Here is a 15,744-nt window from a genome sequence, read left to right as displayed (position 1 = left end):
TGTTCTGGCCATGAAGTTGGAGACTTTGGCATTTGAAGTGGGATGCCATCAGGTCCACGTCTGGAGTCCCCTAGCGATGGCAGATCTGGTGAAAAACTTCGGGATGGAGAGACCACTCTCCCGAGTCCATTCCTTGCCGGCTGAGGAAGTCTGCTTCTCAGTTGTCCACACCCGGAATGTGGACCGCAGAGAGAACTGAACCTGTGTCTTCTGCCCAGTGGAGAATGTGTCACTTCTTGCATCGCCTGGGCACTGCGGGTCCCCCCTTGGTGATTTACATATGCCACAGCTGTGGCATTGTCCGACTGTACTCTGATGTGAGAGGCTGCCAGTAAGTGATGGAAGGCTCTCAACGCCAGGAGAATGGCACGAATTTCCAAGATGTTGATGGGCATTGTCGCTTCTGTTGGGGACCACTTGCCCTGTACTCTGTGGTGTAGGTGTACCGCACCCCAACCTGTCAGGCTCGTGTCGGTGGTCAGAACTTTCCATTGACCCGTGAGAGAGGATTTCCCCTTTGTTAGTGAGGTTGGCTTGAGCCACCAGTGCAGGGATCTCCTGGTTGACGACGTCAACTGAAACTCCGTCGAGAGAAAAAGGATTCCTGTCCCATGACTTGAGGATGGCTAGTTGGAGAGGTGAAGCTGGGCGAATGGGACCGCTTCTATTGCCGCCACCATCCTGCCAAGGACTCTCATGGCAAACCGGAGAGACTGAGGGGGTTTGCGAAGTAGGGTGCGGACTCGTATACGGAGAGGCAGTGCTTTGTCCTTGGGGAGGAGTACTAGACCCTTGAGGGTGTTGAATAACATTCCCAAGAAGGTCAGAGACTGACTCTGGGTTGGTGATGACTTTTTTAAGTTGACTAACCAGCCCAAATGACTCAATGTCGATTGTGTGTGAGGGACTTCTTTGAAGCTGCATCTGCTTTCCATTCCGCAGCCAGAGGATACGCCGAATCGTGATGGTGTTTGAAGCTATCCCGGCTGCACCTCTTGCAAAATCCAGAGCTGCATGGAGCATGTAATCTGCCACAACTGCTTTTTGGGCCGCTTGGTCCGACAGTTCAGGGGTAGATGCTTGTAGGCCAGTTTGTAAATTTTGGGCCCAGGCCAAGATTGCCTTGGCTGCCCAAACTGAGGCGAACGTGGGAGCCAGGGAGGCCCCTGCGGCCTTGAAAATTGAACTAGCCATGCATTCCACCTGCCGGTCTGCTGTGTCCCTGAGGGTTGAGCTATCTGGCAGTGAAAGGAGTGTCTGTGCTGCTAGTCTGGAGACTGGGGGATCCACTTCAGGTGGATCTGTCCACTGTTTGGTGACCTCCTGTGGAAAGGGGTACCGCGCCTCCAGATATTTGCGATTAGTAAACTTTTTCTCAGGTTGGGAGAACTGCTTTTTAAGGATCGCATTAAACTCTGGGTGGTCAAAGATGACCTTAGATGGTTTCAGGACTCCTTCTTCAAAGGAAATCTTATGTCCTTGTGTCTCCCAGGGGTGGATCGGAGATGTCCAGCACCCGATGGATGGATGAGATTAAATCATCAACTAGCACTGTATTGCCAGGGGGAATAGGGATTAGGGACCCTTCGGTTTCCTTGTCTGAGTCGGAATCACAGATGTCTTCCGAATCCTGTGTATCACTAAGGCGTCTCCTGCTGGGAGAACCGGAGCGGAGGCTTTCTCTCGTCAGGGATGGCTGTGGGGATCTACGTTGTCTGTCTGGGGACGGTCTAGATGAGCTGGGAGTATGGTGTCTCTCACTGGAAGGGGATGACCGTGTGGTATGGGATGACGCAGATGAACGTGACCTGTGGGTCCGCTTGCGTCCTGATCTAGATGTGGATGTGCCCGTGCCATCATGTCCCCGAGTCGAGCTCTCCCTTTGCTGGTTAGCGTTCATAGCCGAGGCATGACTCTGCAGAGCCTGAAGCAATGTGGATGTGAGGTTATCTATAGATTGCGTCATAGATTGCGACATCTTAGTGACCCATTCCGGTGTGGTATTAGGCACCGAAGTATTGGCAAGTACTTCATGGGGAACTGGTGCAGCAGGCTGCATGCAGTCCTGGCAATGTGGATACGTGCTGCCACTAGGGAGAGTGTTACTGCAGGCTGTACGGAGTGCATAATAGCTATCCTGCCTGGTTATCTTGGACTTTGAGCCCGGCATAGTTTACAGGGGTGGCTATGCAGAGGGGGCCAGCAATGCAGAGAAGCTTATAGAATTCACAGCCGAGTGAGAGACTCCAGCTGTGATCGTACCCCACCAGTGTGCCTCCTAAGTCCAGCGCCGTTTAGATTCACAATCCTGTGCCCCCCGGAGACTAGCTGCCGACAGGTAACTGAAGGGTTAACGATCCTTCAGCAGATAATGGCCACCGGAGTGCGGAGAAGGTGGGCGGAGCGCTGAAAAGGGCGGCAGTATGCTGGAAAGTGCGCCCTTTCAGTTCGTCTACGCCCCTTCTATGACACTGTAGTGTCATATTGGTCATCCGGGGGGCGGAGAATGGGCAGCGGCTTCGGCTAGGCCGGAGCCGCGGTCTAAATTTATAACCTATGCCCTAAAGGGCTCCAGGCCGGCGCAGTAGTCCGGGGGGGGGTGGGTGCCGGATCTAATCTGGACCCCTCCCCCTGCTTTTAACGGCAGGGAAGGCAGTGGGGGTATTGGCTTAAGGGGGGGCCCTTAAAGGGTCCCCCTGAGGCACCATAGTGCTGGTGCCAGCAGAGAGACAGAGCTGTGAATAGCCTGTGTCTCTGATGCCTTATCTGCCTGCACTGTCCCCCGGCCCCAGCAGGAGTCTGCAGCATGGCTGCGATTCCTGGAAGTTGGTGCAGAGCGTCGGCTACTGGGAGCTGTATATTGCTGCCTGCACAGGCCCTACCTGCGGTGTCATGTCCCTGTTAGGTACCCTCACGTCGTGTTTCCTAGGGGTTCTATGGGCACAATACCATTCCAGGGTTTTGCAGTGGGATGTATTACATAATGAAGTTTGTCCACCCACCTACCCAGAAGGGCGCTTAGAAGCAATTTTCTCTATCACCTCGGTCAGTGAAAGCCTTACAATGGTGGCAGGATGAGGCAAATCTATCCCGAGGGGTTCCCTGGGCACCTAAGGTTACTAGGATAATCACCACAGACGCTGGTCCCATTGGGGTAGGGAGCCCACCTGGGATATAGTGATACAGGGTACATGGTCAGATAACGAGCAGAACCTTTCCTCGAATGCAAAAGAACTTCTGGCAGTGGATGAGGCGGTGAATAGTTTCTTGGGCTCCCTCCAAGGTCAAAACGTTAAGGTTCTCTCCGATAATTAAGTTACAGTAGCTTATGTGAACCACGAGGGGGGTACAAGGTCAAGATCACTGAGTGACAGATCATCTGTCAGATTGCAGAAAGTTATCTCCTTTCCTTGACTGACCCCCATATAAGGGGAGCAGAAAACTCCAGAGCGGATTATCTAAGCAGCTATCCTCTGCAAGGAGAATGGGAACTAAATCAAGAGATCTTTACCCAAATAGTCCGAAGATGGGTCTCCAGTAGTAGACTTATTTGCCACAAAGCTAAATTGGAAGACAAAAATCTTCTGTACTCTGAATCCCAAAGGATATCCCTTGGTGGTGGATGCTCTCCTGGTACATTGGAACTTCAGCCTGGCATATGCCCCCCCCCCCCCCCCCCATTACTACTTCCCAGGGTCATAAGAAAAATCAGGGAAGACAATGCAAGGGTTCTTTTGATCGCACCCTTCTGACCCAAGAGACCCTGGTTTTATGCCCTTGGGTACTTCCCGAGGTTCCGGACCTCAATTCCTCAAGCAGCGGGCCTCCACTTGACGGCATGGAACTTGAAAGGTTGTTGCTGTAAGCCTGTTACAACCTGGATTTATGCCAGAACCTGGAATAAATTCTTATCCTTCTCAGGGTCTAGAGTTGGCGAGGGGGCACCAATTGGAAAATCCTAGAATTTCTACAGAAAGGTTTTGAGCTAGGGTTGTCCACCAGCACCCTAAAATTTCAGGCATCTGCCCTGGTCACCCTGTATAGCTGCTATCTAGCAGGTAACTACTGGATTTTATCGTTTTATCAAGGCAGCTTTTAGATCCCGATCTATTGTTAAAAAAGCTTATCCCCTTGGGGCCTAAATCCTGGTTCTTGCATCCCTAACTGATGCCTTTTGAGCCAATAGTCAGCAACTCTCAAAAACCTCTCCCTTAAGACAGCTTTACTGATATCTCGCCATTTACTCAGATCCTGGATGACATTGATCTTTAGCCCAGATCCTGCCTGCCTAAAGTGGCCACTCACTTCCAGAGACTTCAGGAACTCATCCTACCCTTCTTTTGTCCCAATCCAAGTAATCAAAAAACTACCTAAGACTTTAGGAAGATGGCTTCTTGTTTTGTATCTTACCAAGAGTCTAGGAAGGGGTCTAAAGTCACAAAATCCACCTTGGCTAGATGGATTAGGGAGGTCATTTCTCTAGCGTATACATCTAGCTGCGAGGAAGTGCCTGAAAGGTTGAAGACTCATTCCACTCGGCTGTAACGATCTCATGCGCTGAGAAGACAGGTCTCTATAGAAGAGATTTATAAGGCTGCTACATGGTCCTCTCCCTCTACATTCTATAGACACTATATAGATTAGATATGGGTGTATCGAATGGCCCCCCTTTTGGTAGAAGAGTGCTCCAGGCTGTGGTCCCTCCCTAGATTACTTTCATCTTTTAAATTCTCTCGTACTGTCATGGTCGACCGATAAAGTCCTAAGTTACTTACCGGTAATGAGATTTCACAGCGACCATGACAGCACCCTTATATTCCCTATCTTCACGTTTGTGGGAGCACTCCCTTTTTATTATAGTTTCACACTTAATAGGTGTCATGTGGTATGATAAAATTATGGTTGTTTGTGTTTAGTAACCTGGCGGTCCTCTCGTGCTCTATAATATAAATTTGGTATATAAAGGGTGCTGCCCTTTTTAAGCCTGTAGGTTTCCTGTCCTTGGTGGGTGGACCCTGTCTCATGGCGCTGTCATGGTCTCTGAGAAATCCCATTACCGGTATGTAGCTTAGGACTTTCATCCCCCCCTTTTTTTTTTTTTTTTTTTTTTTTTTCACATGCAAATCAAGGAGCCCATGGTGCACCCCTTGCTGTGGCCGAAGGCTCAGAGTACCATTCTGCCACCTCCAATTGGCATACTCTACTTCCCCTTAGCTCGACATCTCTGGCTTGCCCAAGATGAGCACTACCTTACTTGAAAGCCTTGCCCTGCACATCGACACTGACACTTCAGGCACTGTGCGTGCACATAAGCAAGCCCCTATCCCTCTATCCTGTCTGCAGCCACCTTTCCCTGTGGAGTGTGCTGTGAGTGGCCTCTGCAGACAGGATCACTCAATATTGGGTGGCCGATGCAATCAAGAGAGGTGTGTGTCTATGTACACTCTTACTAGGTTCTTTCAGTTTCTGTGCCGGGCCAGTGATTGAATTCAAGCAGCGGTCGCTCTGAGCAAAGTCTGTCAAGCGAAGGGAAAATGCAGAGGATAGTAACTGAGGTAGTGGGATGGTGCTCTAAGGATGCACTCAAACCCTTATTCGCATGTGTTTAAAACAATTTTTTTTTTTAATTTAAAACTAAAGTCATACCTCAAGTATAGATTGGACTATAGTGGCTAAGTCCCCTGTGTGACTTTATAAGTGTGATTTAATGCGTTTTGAAATTGCTAGACTAAAGAATCTACCAAAAGGTGTTTGATGCCTAAAGCCGCATGATGTAGAGACAGAAATATTTGATTCTAACGATATGTCACTTACTGGGCTGCTTACTGTTGTATCAATAAAATTAGTGTTTTATCAGCAGGAGATTCAGTAGAGGACTACTAAATCTGCTGCCATGTAGTCTTCCATATTCATAAACTCTCTAACCCCACCCCCACCAGCTTTCTGTCTATTCAGAGTACACAGCTGTCAACTGGTGGTGTGGGTGGGGTTATACAGAGCTCAGCATTCAGAGAACTGCTAGATGTGCAGCACAGAAAAGTGATTTTATCAAGACTGGAGCAAGCAAAACCCTTGTGAGATTTTCTTTTAAATCTAATCTTCTCAAAATTTTGACATGTGGTGCAGATATTAAAATCCACAGCATGTTCATTCTTTCTACAGGATTAATTATGTACTTCACCTTTAGTAATACATGCAGATAATTTCATCCTATGCAACATATTCTGCTATATGCTGTAGAACATCTGCTCACAGCACAGGAGGGGCAGATGGCCAAACTTGATGGAGAACATGACTAGATTTATTTTTAAAGGTGATATCTGCCCAGCATTGTGTTTTAAAATAACAAATATAAACTTGCTTGCCAATATTTTGTGGCTTCTACTGTACTGCTGGGTTCCCTGCTGTTCTCCTTGCTTCATTTACATTCTGTCCATACATGCATGCCAGAAGAGGTAGAGGAGAGAGTCGGGTGGGAGATTCAGAGGAGCGACTATCTTAATATATACATTTTCTATGTTCATTTTAATGCTGCTTCTCTGCAATCAAAAGCACAGCAGTAATATGTACTTATAATAGTGCAGGGGCCAGCAACCTGTAGTATGACAAGCTGTCGCATGGCCGTTGTATAGTAATTCTAGCGACAGATGGAATGTCGCTAATGTTAAAGTAACCATTGCAGAAACTATAAGTAGATGATGGATGTCCTGTAGATCCAAAAGTTTGTCTTCAAACTAGAGAACGACTACATTTATGTTCATGAAATCTCTTGGTGTTTGGTCTTGTTCCCAACTACCTTTTGACCAAGCACTCTCTGCTTTTTTGGCTTGAAAGGTTTGCTGTGTTAATTGAGAAATATTGTAATGAGTTACTTTTTACCCTCACTAGGAAATCTCTACCACTTAACAAACTGACTCCTGATATGCGTAGATTGTCCTTAAATGAAAAGGTAAGTTTTAATTAAAACGATTTAAATTCTAATATTTTTTTATTATTTTCAATTAGAATATTTATTCTCTTTTTTTTGTGCTGTGCTGCATTTTAAAAAATGCCTGAAGATTTGGTTTTTAAATGCTACAAGTCTGACCATGGGGAAAAAAGTGGGGTGTGGTTTAAAATTATGTATAAAAAAATATATACTGGCTACTTAACTCCCTAGTTATCAAGTTAGTCAATGCTTTTGCCTCAAGTAATTGGTTCCATTTTTTGGGGGGGTAATCATGTTTCCTTTCTGAGAGCTGTATTGTGACTTATGAGTCAATACATTTATTGAAGATCACCATGTTAGATACAGAATGTGTACTAATTGAACTTTCACAGGAACTTCTATCACCCAACTCCACTGGAGAAGATAGTTTTGTACAAAGAACTCCAACCTCTTCAATGCAGAAAAGGTCAGACACTACCTGGACAACACCTGCAAGCAGCTTACTGCATAATACTCCAACACCATGTGAACAGGATGCTAAGAGTGCTGCATGTCTACAGCTTGCACAACAGGTTTGAAACCTTATTTTCCTTAATTTGCTTGTAGTCTTGACATAATGTTCATTGTTGTGTTCTGCTTTTTGCAGATGGTCTTCAATAGTCATGCATAAGCACATCCACTTCTCATTGATTTTAACCTGTTAGTGCAAAGTTAGTTATACAGTGGGGAAAATAAGTATTCGATAGAATTTTTATCGTAGGGAGGTGCACTTCAACTGAGAGACAGAATGTAAAAAAATTCACATTTGTATAATTTTTAAATAATTAAATTGTATTTTAATGCATGAAATAAGTATTTGATCACCTACCAAACAACAAGAATTCTCAGACCTGTTAGTTTTTCATTAAGAAGCCCTCCTACTCTGCACTCAAAACCTGTATTAATTGCACCTGTTTGAACTCATTACCTGTATAAAAGACACCCGTCCACACAGTCAATCACACTCCAACCCCTCCACCATGGCCAAGACCAAAGAGCGGTCTAAGGACACCAGGGACAAAATTGCAGACCTGCACAAGGCTGGGATGGGCTACAAGACAATAGACAAGCAGCTTAGTGAGAAAGCAACAACTGTTCGCCCATTTATTAGAAAATGGAAGAAACACAAGATGATTGTCAATCTTCCTCGGTCTGGGGCTCCATGCAAGTTCTCGCCTCGTCTGGGTAAGGATGATTTTGACAAGGGTCAGGTCAGGAATGAGCCCAGAACTACATGGGAGGACCTGGTCAATGACCTGAAGAGAACTGAGACCACAGTCTCAACATAACTGTTAGCAACACACTGCCGTCATGTATTAAAATCCTGCAGCGCACGCAAGGCCCCCTTGTTCACGCCAGCACATGTCCAGGCCCATTTGAAGTTCTCCAGTGACCTTCTGGATGATCCAGAGGAGGCATGGGAGAAGGTCAGATGATACCAAAAAAAGTTCTATTTTGGTCTTAACGCCACTCGCTGTGTTTGGAGTAAAGAGGAGTCCAACCCCAAGAACACCGTCCCAACTGTGAAGCATGGTGGGGGAAACATCATCCTGTCCCCTTTTGCAGAAAAACACCCACCAAAGTATGATTGCACCGTATTAATGGGAGGATGGATGATGTCATGTATCTCAAAATTTTGGCCAACAACCTCCTTCCTATAGTAAGAGCATTGAAGATGGGTCATGGCTGGGGTAATCCAGCTTGGCAATGACCCGAAGCACACAGCCAGGGCAACTAAAGAGTGGCTCCTTAAGAATCATTTCAAGGTCCTGTAGTGACCTATCCAGTCTCCATACCTGAACCCAATAGAAAATCTTTGGAGGGAGCTGAAACTCAATGTTGCCCAGAGACCTGAAAGATCTGGAGAAGATCTGTATGGAGGAGTGGGCCAAAATCCATTTCTGCAGTGCGTGCAAACTTGGTCAAGAAATACCTGGGGGGCTGAGGTGTTGGTGGAGCAGAGTCCCAGGTGGCAGGGTCGAGGCAGAAGTCGGGAGATCACTGCTACTGGAAGCTTCTGCCTTCCTGGCAAGGCAGGATTCAGCATATGGCAGCGGGCCCCATGCTTTTAGTTGGATGTGTTCGGTGGTGCAGGGGCTCCGCCGACATTTTGTGAAAGCCGGAGCCCTGCACCTTCCAAAATTATTGAACAATACTGTGCCTTATGTGAATCTGCTTTGGCATAGTTATTGCCATTGCATCGCTCTGTTGGCTACACAACTATTCTGACTTCAATTTATCTTTTTGTCTAGGTTGCGGATTACATGGTTGACGAATCTTCAAATAGTGCATCAGATCGCGGAATGGAGTTTGAGGATTTAATTGGAATGCTGTCTTCTGATCCTTTTTTGTCTAGAAAGGAGATTCATAGGACCCCAGAAAACTTGAGTAAGTTTACTTCACTAGTAAATAATATTTCCTTATATTCTAAAGGATTTGGAAAACCATGAACTCCCAAGATGGGAAGAACATTCAAACTCTGTGCAGATATTGTCCTTTGGTGTGAATGGAACGCAGGGCTTCAGCGCTGCTAGACTACGCTGCTAACCACTGCTGCCCACTTAAGGGAACCTGTCATGTCCTAGTTGCCATCTACACTGCCCCCATTGCTTTGTTAGTGATGCAATGTGCACCACTAACAAGCTTTTTTTCATTAAAATCGGTGGTATTTTATTTTTATAACTAATAGTGATAGTTATATATCTGTTATATTTACACACACACACACACACACACACACACACACACACACACACACACACACACACACACACACACACACACATTGTCCTATCTGCTTGTAGTCAGTCATAGGGGAATGTGATTCTCTCATTCACTCACTGCCAAGGTTGCGTCTAGATCAGAGGTGTTTTTTTTTTTTTTTTTTGTGTTCCACACTTTAGCCCCTCCGATCTAGACGCTTCACTGCTGAGGAGACTAGATCGGAGTTGCTGGAGTGAGGGCCTCAAAAAATCCCCTGTGATGTAGACAGTTCAGCACTGACACCACTAGATCGGAGTAGATTCCAGGATCCTCATACACTCTGCTGTCTAGTCGCCTCTTCTGGCTTTTTATTTTTTTTATGCCTTTTTATGCAATTGCTCGTGTTTTTAATGGAGCAAACATCACAAGTCAAAAATGATTTTTTTTTTGATCACTGTTATATAACAGTGTAAAAATACATAAAATGTATAACTTATGGATGTGAGCGAAAAATTTTTTTTTCCGGATTAATGAAACTTAGATTTTTATTGTCGTTTTATGTAATATAAAAAATTCCCCTTATCGCTGATTGTTCAGTTTTGCCAGAATTTGACTCTTCCCATTTGTCCACAGTCCTGTCCACAGCACCATCATTGTGAAGAGTGGGTGGAGCTCCGAGGGGAGAGGCGTAAAAGAGCACCCCCAACAGTCACCATAATGTACAACACAGAAGTGACATTATTACTGGAATATCTAAGGTCACTGGGGAACACTGCTGCTATAATTGACGCCACTTTTGTGCCGTACATTCTGATTCTGTCGGCTGCTCCGTCACTGGCTGAGACTTGTGGACATGCAGGAAAATTTGAATTCTATGGTGACTGTCGAGGGGCGCTCTTTTACGCCTCTCCCTGCATCATCCGCCCACTCTCCGATCTACTCTCCTCAGCAGTAAAGGGGCTAAAGTGAGGAGCACAAAAAATCACCTCTGATCTAGACACAACCTTGCCGGGATCAGTATTCAAATACATGGGCAGTGACTGAGAGAATCACACCCCTATCACTGAATTACGAGCAGGTAGGACAAAGTGTGTATATATAAGGTTATAAAATCATTATACTACCACCGATTTTAATGAAAAAAGCAGGTTAGTGATGCACATTGCATCACTAACAAAGCAATGGGGGCAGTGTAGATAGGATGTGACAGGTTCTGTTTAAACCCCAGACATCAGAGTCTGGTTAGTTCATAGCACAAGACTTGGAGTTTGAATTCTTTCTTAGGCTATGTGCCCACGTTGCGGAAATGAAGCAGAAAATTTCTGCTTCATTTCCGCATGTCCTTTCCCGGAAAAACGCATGCGGAATTTCGCCAGCGTTTATCGTGCGTTTTTGACATGCGGAATTGCCTTGCGTTTTTTATTGCATTAAAAAGGTAATTCCGCATGCGGAAACGCAAAATTAATTGACATGCTGCGGATTTTTGTGCGCATCAAAAACGCTGTGGAATAATCCGCAGCATGTGCATAGAACTTGCGGAATCTCATTGGGGACCATGGGGTGCGGATTACCAAGCGTTTTACAAGCGTTTCCGCTGCGGAAATTTCGCATCAAATGCGCTTGGAAAACGCTACGTGGGCACATACCCTTATGAGATATTACTACAGTGCCTTGTGAAAGTATTTGGCCCCCTTCAACTTTTCTACCTTTTGCCACATTTCTGGCTTCAAACAAAGCTATAAAATTCTAATTGTTTTGGGAAGAATCAACAACAAGTGGGACACAATCGTGAAGTGGAATGAAATTTATTGGATATTTTTAAACTTTTTTAACAAATTAAAACAATATTATCAGTGCAGCAAACTCACTCCAGAAGTTCAGTGAGGATCTCTGAATGATCCAATGTTGTCCTAAATGACTGGTAATGATAAATGATTACCCACAGGCGGATTCCAAGTCTCCGTATAAATGCACCTGCTCTGTGATAGTCTCAGGGTTCTGCTTCAAGTGCAGAGAGCATCATGGAGACCAAGGAACACAAGGCACTGTATATCAGACATTTCCACCTTCATCCTTTTAAGATGGACTATTTCACAACTTTTGACCTTATCTGTACATTCCTGCACCCAGTCACAGTTCTGTGCCTAAAAATGTGTCTTAGTTTTTTTTTTGTTTTTCTTTCTTTGTACAGGGTGCCAAAATTACTGGCACCAATTTTTTAACTGTTTAACTGCGTGCTTTCTTTCAGCTGTGTACTTTTTAACTTATGACACTGTCCAGTTATGTAAAGGTAGATGCTGACAGTTGTGACCAAAATAATGCCTGTGGTGAACGTCAGAACTGTCCCACTGTGGTCACGTGACACTATCTCAAGTCACCCACAGACAGTTCCCCAACTGCACTAAGATTATTACCCGTAATGGGTCAAGTGTCCTCCGCTTTCTCCCTGTGATGCTGCAGTCCCCTTCCTCTCCCAGCTCTTTAGTAACAGGAAGGGCTGACACAGATGTGATGCCAGCTGTCACAGAAGCTGGTTATCACAGGAGTTACATATGAGTTTGGATAAGGTGGATCACCCCCTCTGATTATCTGTCATATCAGAGGGCTTGCGACTTGCAGAGCTTCTGTCCGTCACATTAAGCGGTATATAATCCCAAAGTGACTCCATCCCACTCATAAACACCTCCACTAGTCTGTGACATCCAGTCACTGTCCCAGTGAGCCCAATGCCGCTTTTCTATTTAAGAGCTATATATGTATTACTAGATGGTGGCCCGATTCTAACGCATCGGGTATTCTAGCATATGTCTCCCGACCCTCTTTTATAATGCCCCATGCAGGAAGTCATATCCCCCGTATATAATACCCCATGCAGGATGTCACATACCCCCCCCCTACATAATGCCCCATGCAGGAAGTGACATCCCACTATAGTGCCCCATGTAGGATGTCACCTCTCCCCCCATATAATGGCCCATGCAGGATGTCGCCTCTCCTCCCATATAATAGCCCATGCAGGCTGTCACATCCCCCCTATATAATACCCCATGCAGGTCCCCTATGGCCCCATACAAAAAAGAAAAAAATCCAATACTCGCCTCACTGCTTCTCTGGACGCTGCGCGTTGTGACCGGTCAGGAGAGAGCGTGGTGTAAAGACGTCACCGCGCCCTCTGACCTGAGACGTCACAGAGCTGCTGCGGAGGCACGGGGAGGGGTAAGTATGACGCCAGGGTCCGGAGGGGAGGGGTAAGTATGACGCCGGGTGCTGGGGTCCTGATCGAGCAGGGGGAGGGGAGGGGAGAAGAGGGTAGGGGCATCACACTTGTCCTCGGGAGATAAGCGGCCGTAGCCGCTGATCTTCCGACGATAGCCGCATGTAGGTCAGCGGCGCCTGCTGTCGGGGGACTTATGCTGCATCGCCGCTGACCTCCGTGCCACACATGAGCCGCTAACGGTCGCCATGTTTTTCTGAAATGCCGCGTCGCTGATTGGCCGCGGCCGGACCAATCAGCGACCTGGGATTTCGAAGACAGACTGACAGACAGATTAAGACAATTATATAGATAGATTTATTTTTGTCATCTGTTCCCAGATAGTAAATAAAAAAGGCCCTTTTATTTTATACTGATAAAACTATATAAAAGAATGTTTTAAAGTATGTCTTGATGCAGATTGTTCAATGCTGAAGATGCGAATGCCATTGTTTGCTAAGGCACGGAGTATGAAGGTGAAATTAATTATCTCTATAATCACCCACCCCTGAAGGCACTGCAGATTTAATGCTTCACTGTCCTGTTCAGTTGAACTCATTTGGGCTTTCAGAGATAACTGTGCACAAATGTACTGCTGACAAAGGGATCCATATTGCCACAAAAGGGTTTAAGGAATTTTTTTTATAAACTATTTCATTAATGGTTGAGCAAACCAGCCTGTATGCTAATTTTCCCAGGCCCACATCATTTTATTGATATCATAAAGTCTAGTCTCAATCCAATCCAAATATAACTGGAGACCAAACTTAACTCAGCGAAACACAAAATGTATTTAAAATATACATATAAACATACAAATAAAAACCGGCACCTCCAAACTGTGAGGGACCATATATAGCATCTAATCCAGGGTGCACATACATATAGGATATACTGCTTCTGTTCAGTACACTAGAATACATATATTGCCCTCTATATTTGATTCTTAAACAAAAACCAATGCTACTGCTCATATAGTGTACAATAGTAACCTACCGCAGCAAAAAGTCCAGTCCTGACACCAGCGTGATGCAGAGTCCCTCAACCCCTACGCACGTTTCATAGTGCAACTTCCTCAGGGGGCGTGGTGTTAGCCGGGAAGTGTGCTTATTTTATGTGTGGAATGGACCAATGCGGGAAGTAAAAACTATCACATGATATAATCTGCCTCTGACATTAATGGCGCATGGTTACCCCGCCCGCATCTCCTAACCACATGACTTCCGGTTTCTGGCCCGTGGAACGCACGCTATCAGCACTCCCATGACAACATGGGACGCGCTGCACGTACGCTCCCGCTATGGTCAGATTCCCCAAAGTCAGGAGTGCAAGCAAAAGGGCACATGCGCACTGACAGATGGATTAGGATATATGTAGTGTGTTAGGTAAGTATGATGCTTCTATAAAAGATGGACTCGTGTATTAGCATGGTGCTATTAAAGTGATGTAATAGTGGAGTTGTATTTATCAATTAAAGTGAAATTGATTTTTAAAAAATTGTGATTATATAGCATATATGAACTATATTATATAACTAGTGTAGTTGTAATTTATGCTAAAATAATGGATCATGTGTGAATGTGTACATTATCAATCATACAAATTACATTAACATATTGTTACATAATAGAGAATAGTATTAAAAAAACAACTATATTTCATGCTGAATAAGTGCTTAGTGCAAAAATTAATAACATATAACTTTTTAAACAAAAATATTTAAACAAACGAAGACACTAGAAAAATATATATAGTGCCAGTGAACTCCATGCACCCCACAAGAAGATCCCCAAGCAAACCCCTAGTCCAAAAGATATATCTCCCAGAGTAGAATATCTATATGAAAATGTTGCATAATCGTCCATAGATAAAAAAAAAATTTTCAACCAATGCCTGAGGGCTGTTTGACAAAAAGATCTCAAACTCTGAGGGTACATGGTACTTGTGTAAAGACTTGTAGTTTTCATTCGTGATCTCAATTAAAGTGCAAATGCTTGACATTCATCGAACACCTGACCCAGCCATCTAACAGATGTCTTCTTCTCTGCACATGGACGATAACGTCCCACGGGTAAGTAGTTAATGTAGAGATTTCTTCCTCTCGAAAATCCCAGGTAGCGGAGTTTCCCGTCTTTGGCCCAGGTGGGATGTAGCATATCGAGAGCGAATTATTGCCACACATAAGATACGCAATCTAATATAAAAGAGATATAGATTAAAAACAATAAAACACAATAGTATAAAAAAAAAACACTTCCCCCTCCCACCCTTGAAACCACAACTAGCCTTATTCTAGGGACAAATTAGAAGAAGGCATTGCCACTGTTTTAAGCCTGAAAATCCATTTACTCTCGGTCTGAGCTAACCATCTCCCAAGGTTCCCACCCCTTGGGCCCATAGAAACTTGGTCTATGGCTTTAACCTTGAGTAGATTGGCATCACTTTGATGTAGGTAGAAGTGTTTGGGAAGGGTCTTAAGTTGGGTGATATCTTCGGCCGTTCTGCTTTTCTCAATATCCCTCACATGTTCTCGAGTTCTTATTCTTGGTTCTCTTGTGGTTAGTCCGACGTATATTTTTCCGCATGGACACTCTGCAAAGTAGATCACTACTTTAGACGAACATGTGAGGTGATGCCTTATTACATAGGTCCTTATACCGGCTGAGTTTCTAAAGTCCTTGGCTTTAACCATGTTGGTACACGCTTTACTGTGATTACAGGGGTAAAATCCAAATGTGCTAAGCCAAGTGTTTGTGTTTTGTCTCCCCTCATAATGACTATGAACAAGATCTTTTAGATTTTTAGATCTCCGTGCTGTAAT

At 44.9% G+C, this 15,744-nt stretch overlaps 1 pseudogene; it reads left to right on the top strand.

The window, feature by feature from the left end:
- Positions 1-15,744, top strand: part of LOC141215876 (HAUS augmin-like complex subunit 6) — a 52,128-nt pseudogene that overhangs the window by 26,504 nt on the left and 9,880 nt on the right.

Source organism: Phyllobates terribilis, unplaced genomic scaffold (assembly GCF_046119375.1).
Source record: "Phyllobates terribilis strain yellow unplaced genomic scaffold, ASM4611937v1 Scaffold_1__5_contigs__length_1240528914, whole genome shotgun sequence".
NCBI lineage: Eukaryota > Metazoa > Chordata > Amphibia > Anura > Dendrobatidae > Phyllobates > Phyllobates terribilis.
The sequence above is the reverse complement of the archived record's forward strand: the minus strand, read 5'-3'. Positions and strand labels throughout refer to the sequence as shown.